This window comes from Mandrillus leucophaeus, unplaced genomic scaffold (genome assembly GCF_000951045.1).
Source record: "Mandrillus leucophaeus isolate KB7577 unplaced genomic scaffold, Mleu.le_1.0 Scaffold1676, whole genome shotgun sequence".
Taxonomy (NCBI): domain Eukaryota; kingdom Metazoa; phylum Chordata; class Mammalia; order Primates; family Cercopithecidae; genus Mandrillus; species Mandrillus leucophaeus.
In genome coordinates this window covers 75,324-85,500 of record NW_012101672.1, presented here as the reverse complement: position 1 = coordinate 85,500, position 10,177 = coordinate 75,324, and the positions used below count along the sequence as shown (strand labels likewise).

At 40.6% G+C, this 10,177-nt stretch overlaps 1 protein-coding gene across 2 annotated transcripts in view; it reads right to left on the bottom strand.

Moving 5' to 3' along the window:
* ZC4H2 (zinc finger, C4H2 domain containing) overlaps window positions 1–6,542 on the bottom strand; it is a 122,322-nt gene extending 115,780 nt beyond the window's left edge. Inside the window, exon 1 of one of the 2 annotated variants that reach the window (XM_011976512.1) lies at window positions 6,418–6,542. The gene's annotated coding sequence lies outside the window, so the exon portion shown is untranslated. The remainder of the gene's footprint in view (window positions 1–6,417) is intronic. The other variant, XM_011976511.1, reaches the window with a different exon arrangement.
* Between the last annotated feature and the right edge of the window lie 3,635 nt (window positions 6,543–10,177).

The following is a 10,177-nucleotide window of genomic DNA, read 5'->3' as shown; positions in this document are numbered from 1 at the left end:
AAAAAAAAAAAAAAAAAAAAAAAAAAAAGAAGAGGATATAGAAATTCATCCATTCATTTATTCAACAAAGATTTATTGAGAGCCTACTATGTGGCAGGTACTATTCTAAGCATTAGAGATACAGCAGTGAACAAAGTAGGCAAGAATCCCTGTCTTCATGAAGTTTCAATTCTAGTGATTCAACTTATTCTTCCTTGGTGCATATATGCAGCTTATTTTTCAGGAAAAGGTACAGAAGTCTTGGCTTGACTCACATAAAATGATCATAATCCAGTCATTTCATCTGTTTCTGTGAGAAGGTGAAATCATTATGTGACAATACCAGGGTCTCCCTTTGGGGATTTTTTTTTTTTTTTTTTTTTTTTTGAGACAGAGTGCAGTAGTGCCATCCTGGCTCACTGCAACCTCTGCCTCCTGGGTTCAAGTGATTCTCATGCCTCAGCCTCCCAAATAGCTGGGACCACAGATGTGAGCCACTATGCCTGGCTAATTTTTGTATTTTTAGTAGAGACAGGGTTTCACCATGTTGGCCAGGCTGGTCTTGAACTCCTGATCCGCCTGCCTCAGCCTCCCAAAGTGCTGAGATTACAGGCATGAGTCACTGTGCCAGGCCTCTCTTTGGGGAAATTTTTTGGGGAATCTACCCCCAAAAAGACAAATAACCCATTAGCATGGGAAAATATATTCAAGCATGGACAGGTTGAATTTGAACTGCTTGGGTGGCGTCCAAGTCAGGATGTTGACTGGACAGTTGGACCAGTTTATCTAGATCTCAGGACGGCGGTCTGAGCTAGTAATATATATTTTAAAGTCATCCATGTGCAGGTAATAGAGCATGGAGAGTAGAACAAAAGAAATAGGCCAAAAGTGGAACTATGGGAGGGGGAAAACTAACATTTAATGGGTAGGTTGAAGGAGAAGAGTCCATGAAAGTTACATAAATAAAAAAGATAAAGAGGAAGGAAAAGAACAGAGAGTATATGTCTGGAATCAAGTGGAGTCGAAACTTTCAAGCAGACCCAAATGATAAATACTATCATATGTAGCAGTGAGGTCCAATAACAAACACTGAAAAGTGTCCATTGCATAGGGAAATTTGTCAGTAACTGGTGTTCTTAACAAAATAGCTTTTAGTGGAGAGGTAGAGGTTAAATCCCTATTACAGTGGTTGGAAAGTGAATGGGAAGTGAAGAAATAGAGGCAGTGAATGTAAGATAACCCTTCTCTGGGTGAGAAGGAAACATGATAGGGTAACAGGAGACACTTCTAGGAAACTGAAGGAGGCTCCAGGATCACAGGAGAGTATGTCTTTTAAGAACGGAAGAGTCTTGAGTATGTTTACAGGCTGAGGAGAATAATGTAGTTGAGAGGGAGAGTTGTAAGGTACGTGAGATAGAAAGAAAAAGTGGGTAAGACCTGTACGGTGCTAGACGAGACAAAGATCAGGAGCTCAAATAGGAGATTTAGTCTATGTGAGACTGGAGGAATAAAGGTATAACATGGGAGCAGATGCAGATTGTAGGTGAGAAAAATTCCTGTTACCTGCAATTTTTTTAAGGAACATAGGTAATAAAGTCACCAGTTGGGTGGCAGATTTGCTGAGTGAAGGATGAGGTCATCTGTCATAGTAGAGAATGGTTAAAGTTTGGAGAAATAGCTGAGGGGAACTGGAGAAGGACTGACCGTGAAAAAGGATTGCGAAGTAGTTCGGAGATGAGAAACTAAATCTGTGGTAACATCAATTTGCATTAAAAGGTCATAGTGATTTTCTTCAGAGGAGCTTGAATAGAAACAGTGAACAAAAGATGAAGATCTATAGCATACAGACACAAAGGGTTCAAGGGTCTGAAATTCTGGGAATTACTTCAATTCTGGAGACTCTTTTTTTTTTTTTATTTTTTGAGTCAGGGTCTGGCTGTCTTGCCCAGGATGGAGTGCACTGGAGCAACTGCAGTTCACTGCAACCTCTGTCTCCTGGGCTTACGTCGTCCTCCCACCTCAGCCTGCTGAGTAGCTGGGACTACAGGCACATGTCACCACACCCAGCTAATTTTTGTATTTTTTTTTTTTGTAGAGACTGGGTTTCTCTGCGTTGCCCAGGCTGGTCTCGAGCTCAAGCAATCCACCTGCCTTGACCTCCCAAAGTGCTGGGATTACAGGAGTGAGCCACTGTGTCTAGCTGACCTTTTATGTTATATGTCAAGATGAAATCATCCAAGGAGCTTTCTCAGAAACTTTACTCAAAGTCTATTTCCAATCTCATACCCTCCCCCACAAATACATCTGTCAATTTGATTTCATTTATGTAAATTATTTATTAACTTGTCTTCCTGCATCATTAGATTATAAGCTCTTTGGGGCTGAAGCACTGTTTAACATTTCGGCTAGACTCCTAAGCAAGTAATAGTACCTTGCCTCTGACAAAGACTCTCTCCTTGACCAAATTTGAGTTAGGCTCTTGTGAGCCTTCTTCTCAACTAAGCTCTGACCTTGGGCTCTGTCCTTGGCTTGCTTAGTTCAGTTTTAGCAAGAATCCTGCTGAGTCAGTTTAGTGGAAATTCCCTACCCTTGGTATCTGATCATTCTGGATATCTGATTAGATATCTCATCTCCCACCCCTGATATCTTATTACCCTGGTCTGCCTTTAGCAAGATTTCCATCAAGTTGGTTTAGCAAGAATACCCCTAGAATTAATGTTTCCTCTTAGTAATTTTCCATTAACTGATGCCTCCACTCTGCTGCTTGTTTATAAATTCCCACTTATAAATGTTACTCCCCCATTGTTGGACTCAGAGTTAAGCCTCATCTCTCTCCTCTACTGTAAAACTCCATAACAATAATCCTCCTTGAATTAAGTCTTTCTTACCATCTTTAACAAGTATCATGAAAAAATTTTCTTTAACACCATATTTAGCCATCAGATATAGACCTTTTCCAAACTTTGGCGTGGCATACAAGGCATTTCACAATCTTTGCTCAGTCTACTTCTCTATATTCAACTCCATTACAACTTTACACTTCCCAGCCCATAAACACAGATAAAATAAGCATAAGTCACACTTTTCTACTTTTGCTGAATACGTCATGCACTTTCAAATTTTCTGGGCTTTTGAATATACTTTTTACTTTGCATGGGATATTTTTTATCCCCTTTTGGCAAATTCCCACTCATCTATTGACACCTTCTTCTATGACTTTATTTATTCAAGGAAGATCTACTCTTGATTTACTAAGTGCATCTACTGTGCCAGCACAGAGTTCTGTTTTTGAAGAACTCACTGATTTGTAATTGTAAAGGTAAATGAAGGTGAATAAGGAAAAAAAAAAAAAAAAAAAAAAAAGAAATGAAAAGCAGGTGAATAAGGAGAAAGAGATTATTTTCTCCCCCTTAGCTCTTAATGTATCGCCTTGGGAGGCAGAGTGAATCTTTATCCTTTCTCTAACTTTTGGAATGTAGATAAATCTCTCCAGAGACCACAGAGAGACTACGCACACATATGTCCAAGGTCAAGGTCACATTTCTCTTTGAAATGTAAAGACATGTCTTCAAAGTTAATGTAGGAGCCCATCTCAAGGTGTAACCATTTGTCTTTCAGGAAGATGAGAGGTATCTTTGGGGAGGTAAGAAAAGTTTTATTATTCTGTTGGAAGAATTCAATTAACTAAACAAATAGCTGCCTCAATTCTCAAGTGGACTTGGTATCTGTTGTAATATATAAGTTGTGTAGAATTTCATTTTGAATTTGCAGTCTCTTGAAGGCTACTTATATGCGTGTACTCTGCTGTGCTTACTCAATAATAAATCAGCTTTCTTTTTTTTTTTCCATGTTGACATAGAGAGTTCTGTTTGTTGTAGGAGTTTTTACCTTTCTATCGTAGTAAGGCAGATGCACTGATGTGGGCAAAGGAGATGAGATTTTATCTTGAAACCCCAGGAAAGATACTGAAGGAGTTTAAGTACAGCAGTGACACAGTCCTCTATCTAGAAAGGAACACAGAAGAATTAAAGATGATCAGCAGGATTTTATGTATGTATTCCTCTATTCACTGTTAAAAAATGTGTGATAGAATGTGATTAGTTCAATAAGTGAACAGAGAATGTAGGTTTTATGTGGCAAAATACAGGCTTTAGAAGATATAAGCAAATTTTGTAAAAAGTCTTTCCCCGTGAGTTACTGATGTTCATTAGAAAAGGCTGAACACTACGGAATTGTTTTCCTTTGAACCTGAAAGGCATGTCTGTTCCATATGGAAGGAAAGGTATGAGCTGTATGAGAACTCTATCCAAGCTCATTGCTACATTTATACTTGTAATATATATTCCCTATGTTATGGTCCTCCACATTGGTTACAGCTTGTTGATGATCTCCAATCTGATACTTCTATTTAATTAGTTCTAGAGTGATTCACTCTTTTCCCCTTTCCAATTGTTCTCTTTCTTCAGTACTTTTTGGCTGATCTGTATAAAGTTTCATTTTAGTGTGACAGTCCATTTGAGCTCTCCTCTAGTGTTTCTTTTCTCTCTCTCTCTCTCTTTCTTTTTGGGACGGAGTCTCATTGTGTCACCCAGGATGGAGTACAATGGTGCCATCTCGGCTTACTGCAACCTCCACCTCCCAGGTTCAAGTGATTCTACTGTCTCCGCTACCCAAGTAGCTGGGATTACAGGCAAGTGCCACCACGCCTGGCTAATTTTTTTATTTTTAGTAGAGGAGGGGTTTCGCCATGTTGGCCAGGCTAGTCTTGAACTCCTGACCTCAGGTGATCTGCCCACCTCGGCCTCCCAAAGTGTTGGGATTACAGGCGTGAGCTACCGTGCCCAGCCTGAGCTGAGATTCTTAACCTGTCTGAATCTGTTTCCTTATCAGTAAAATGGGGATAATTATAATACCTATAGAGTAGTTATGAGGATTAAATGGAAAAGTGCATGTAAAGCCCTTAACATACATAACTTACTGTGGCTCAGAGTAAGCACTTAGCAAAAATTGGAGTTATTTTTCAATAGATTCATTATCTATAATAAAGGAGAAAGTACAGATTTCCTAGTTTAACATTCAAAGTCCTCTAAGATCTTGCCTCTATTTTTCTAGCCCTAGCTCCTTCCACGCCTCCTTAGGCACCCAGCTACAGATCAGTTTTTACCTTTTCTGAGACACATCTAGATCTATAAAGTGATTAGACATCTTTCCCAAAGGTTCACCTGGGTAAGAAATCTGCATAAACCCTCCAGTTAATGAACATGTAAATATCCAGTGATTCTTCCAAAACTACACTTCTTAATTTTAAAATATTGACACTGAGAATTGACATGTAGGCAATGGCTATGTACAAACTTGTGTGATATTCTAGGGACTTATTTACTTGATGTTTTTGAGATTAGGTTTAGAGTTTCTGTATTAAACTTAATACAATGTGTAAACATATTTACAAAATGTGCCCTGCTGGATGTTTATTTGGTAAAATATTTAAACATTTTAGAAAGTGTAAAAATAGCTACGCCATGTGTAAAAACTCTAAGAAGTCCTACGATAAGTGCCAGTGAAACATTAGTGGAGGGCCTGTAATCCCAGCTCTTTGGGAGGTGGAGGTGGGCGGATCACTTGAGGTCAGGAGTTTGAGACCAGCCTGGCCAACATGGAGAAACCCTGTCTCTACTAAAAATACAAAAATTAGCCAGGTGTGGTGGCTTGCACCCGTAGTCCCAGCTACTCGGGAGGCTGAGGCAGGAGAATCACTTGAACCCGGGAGGAGGAGGTTGCAGTTAGCCGAGATGGCGCCACTGCACACCAGCCTGGGCGACAGGGTGAGACTCTGTCTCAAAAATAAATAAATAAATAAATAAAAATAAAAATAAAAATAAAAACAAAATAAAATAAATAAATAAATAAATAAAATCCTAGCTCAAGGAAACAGAGCTACTTGGTGGTGGAGCAGAAATTCAAATTTGGCTGTAATTTCAAAGCCCATTCTCTAAGCCAGAAGGAAGTGAGGTTAGCTTTTCATTTGATCACTGGTACAAGTATGAGAACAAATTGCAGAAAGACAAATCTAAAGGCAAAGAAACCAGAGTATGCTGTTGCAGTAGTAAATAACTGTTAGGCCCTATTAAGGGAGGTGACCCTTAACCACCTGAGTTATGCAGACCAGTGACATATCAGAGAAGTTATTTAGAAAATTACCCTGGCAGCCCTTGTGAAGGATGAATTGGAGGAGCCAAGACAAATAAGTAGGCAAATAAAATAAAAGGCAAATAAAAGACAAATAAAAGGCAGCGAGACAAGTAGTGAGGTTGTTGGTACTGTCACTCTTAATTAACCGCAGAGGTGCCTGTCGAGGGGCTGAGAGACTGTCGTATCCCAAGTCCTCGGGCCTCTCGAATTGCAGAGCATCCTGGACCTCTCCTCACCCACCCTTACCTTCACGTCGCTCCTTCTAGGCCTTAGGAAGTGGGGTTTTGAGCACTTTCTAGGTCGCAGGCCTGCTGGTCTGAGCTCCGACAGCGGCGCCAGCGGTGGCAGCAGTCGCCGACAGGGGTGGGGCGCATGCGCACAGTTGCTAGGCAACGGCGGTCGGGCGCCGCGGCGGTAACCGCGCCGGGGCTGTGTGTGTAGGCAGCGGCGCCAGAGGAGGAGGAGCAGGAGGATGCAGATGCGACCGCGGCCCCAAGAGGGAGCCGCCGCTGCTCTGTGGCCAGGGGGGCCCAGGGACGGGAATCAGGCCTGGGGGTCGCGTTGCTGAGGGGACTGGGAACGGCGGTCACTCCAGAGGCTCAGGCCTAGTACCCCAGGAGGGTCCGGGCCGCTGGGCGAGCGCCTGCCCCCCATCGCCTCCCTTTGTCCCTCCACGTCGATGGTGGTGAAGTTGGCGGCGCCACGGAGCGCAAGGCACCAAGCTGTCTCCCTTGCACCCAGCTTCTCTCTGGCCCCGGCTCTTGGACACCTGCGCCGCCGCCTTCTCTCGCCCGCCGAGCCCACCCCCGGCGGCGGGCGGGGGAGGGGCTCCCCCCTGCAGGGGCTGCGTCGAGCAGGGCGACGACCGGGACCATAGGAGAGTAGGGGTGAGTAGTGGCACCGCACTCGCTCGGTTCTAGGGCGCCTTTCCGGCCTCCGGGGCCCCGGGAGGCGAGCGAATCGCTGCTTTCGCCTGCAGAAGCTTCTGACGCCTCTCCCACATCTGCTCGCGGCTCTCTATTCCCTTCGAGGTAGTTTTCCTTCTCATAGCCACCACTTTTTGGTCTCAACCCTGGCGTCCAGGAATGCGGGGTGGGTGCTTAAGGCCTGGCTTTGCTTCTTAGATGCCATAGATGCTGATAATTCTACGTACAGTCACGCAGCCTGGTTCCTGATTCGCGGACAGACTCTCCCAGTGCTGTGCTCGCCCCTTTCCCCTTGCTTTGGCTCTCGCTCTCAGGAGGCTCAGCCTGACTGCGGGCTTCTCAGGAGCCCATTCCCCGGGCTGCTGCCACTCCATGCCTCAAGGCTTGAACAGATAGCTGGAGTGGCCCCTTACTTTTCAGTGTTGTTGCTACTCGTGTGCTGAGAGCTCCCGAAAGCCTTGTGCCTGGCTTCTGACTCCTGACATGTACGTTAGGAAGATAGTACTTATATTAAATAATAAAAACAATAAAACAAACACACACTCCACTAGACTTCTAAAATGCCATCAAACTTGCGAAGTAGGCAGAATGGCTGATTGATAATAAGGGAAACTGGTTTTACAAACTACTTTTCATCGAGAATGGCATACTTCTTTTTTATTATAAATATGATGATGAAACCTAAAATATCCCAAATAAAAGCGAGGATGGGTTGTGATATATCTGTTCTTCCTGAGGTAGCCTGCAGTTGAAGATAATTCTGTGAGCAGACAATAAAAGATGGGTTCTTTTCCCTCCCTATTGGTTTTTAAGCCATTTCAGGTTTCTTTTATCTGATAAGACGTGGCGAGAAAGAAGCGTAATAATGGAAAAGCTAAATTTTCCTTTCTTTGTAAACGCTTTTGAGCTAAAGATTTTTTAAAAGGATATATAGATGCCATTTATGATTAAATGTATTGGATGAATCTGTCAAGACTGCAAACTTTGTTAGTTTGGGGTAAAATGCTTTACTTTGGGAGCTTTCATGTTGTTTGAGGTTCTTTGGGGGTATAGTTTGAATTAAAGCACAATATAATTCTAGTACCACTGCAAGATAATCTTGGACCTCGGAGAGTATTGTTTGTTTTGTGCGTTAGCAAGCTGACATGCTTCTAGTTGCTAGAGTCCAAAGACAATTTTTTTTTGTTTTGTTTTGGAAAAGCTTTTGATGAATTTAAGTCTGAATTATTTGGAATAATAGTGTATCATATGAATACTTGCTCTTCACCTTCACATACTTAGAGAACCTGGCAGTAATTTGAATCCAATCTAGTATTCCATTGAAATGAGTATGGCTATGAAGGTGCCACATACTCTAAGAGCATTTACCTAGGGTGTCATAAACACATTATAAAATAAAATTGATGGCTTATTTTGCAAATGCTATCAAAGCACTTGATCAGTGAACTCTGGAATGAAGTTTTTTTTTTTTTTTTTAAAGTGACTTTTAACAAGTTTTTATTTTCTAGCTTCTAATGAATGCCTACTACTATACCAGGTATTGTGGAGAATAGAAGAGAAATAGCAGTTTACCAGTTGAGTAAATTGCTTACCCATTAGAAAAAGGAAAATACATATATGAGACATCATGGTCAACAATTGGAACATAGAGTCATGTTGAATAAGGACTAAAAGAGTTACGAGTAAAGGGAGATTACTGTAGGCTGGATTTGTCTGAGAAAGCTTTGTAGAGAAAGTCATACTTGATTTGGCTCTTAATAGAAGTATACGCTTTCTTAGAAGGGGGAAGAGTTCAGCATAGCATGAGCTAAGGCACTTGATTTTCTAATCCTTGTGCATATTTTCTCCTAGATAAACCTAAAGGAGAAGAGGACTGTCAGTGGCAATTAACTTCTTTGTAGTGGGCATAATTTTCTATGATAAACTATATACTAAATTAACAAATTAAATATAATTTCACAGATATACATGCTATAGAAATCAGGCTTTAAAATAATCATCCTATTACCTGAGGCAATTGAGAATGTTTTCTAAGCAGATGTAGGTGGAGTGTTAAGTTCACATGTTTTTGTAACCTGTATATTTTTTTACTGTCCACTAAGAGACGGTTATATTCTGAGTGTTTCATACAACACTGGTCTGATTAGTACAGCCTTAAATTATTAATATGCTCCAAAGACTATTTCTTGATAAATTAAATTAGGGAAATTTTATATGCAACATTCATTTTGATCCATTAGTATATGGTAACTTAGTTTTTAGTACTATATTTAGTACTGCTATTGCTTTCATTTTCTGAAAACAAAGGGAGGGGTACATCAGAATCCCACAAATTGATGTCTGTCAAAGTTCTAATATCATGTTATTAATAATGTATGTATTAATAATTGACAACTAACATCAATGTTTAAACTGCAATTACAAACCTCTGCAAAGCTTATTTTGGTACATTTCTAATATCCTTCTGCTATATTGAAAATTAGTCAGATGACTAATTGTCTCCTAGGTTTTAGTCAGCCATTGTAAGTTGGCATTTACACATAGAAAAATAACAAGATATGGAGTTATTCCATCCATAGAGAGGTATGTCTCCTAACATAAATTCACATATTAGAATTCCAAATATAAAGAATTCACAGATTTACTCTCAGGAGCAATATACTCAAACTTGAAATTTTTGAGGATTTATACACCTTCTGTACCTTTTATTTGGTATCTTTTGCTGCCAGCAATAGTCTTCTCTGATTAAAGTTAACTTTAATTCACAGTAGCAAATAGTTTCTAGGCTCAACAAATATAATTGTTATTTTGAATATCCTCTACTTAGAATATCAGCTATTAAATAAACAAGTTATTAGAGAACAGAATGGCCTATCTGGACACAGTCAGCAAACAGCTATGATTATTGTTGGAAATTAACCAGTTAACAGGTAACAAAATGTATTCAGAAGGCATTGGAGTAAATCATTTTTGCTAAGTTAGTATTGTACATTTCTGGTCTTATGACAGTATCAAAGGGATGATCTTTGGAAAGAGGAGGGAAACTGCCAAGAAATTAAAATTACCTTGTATGTCAAATT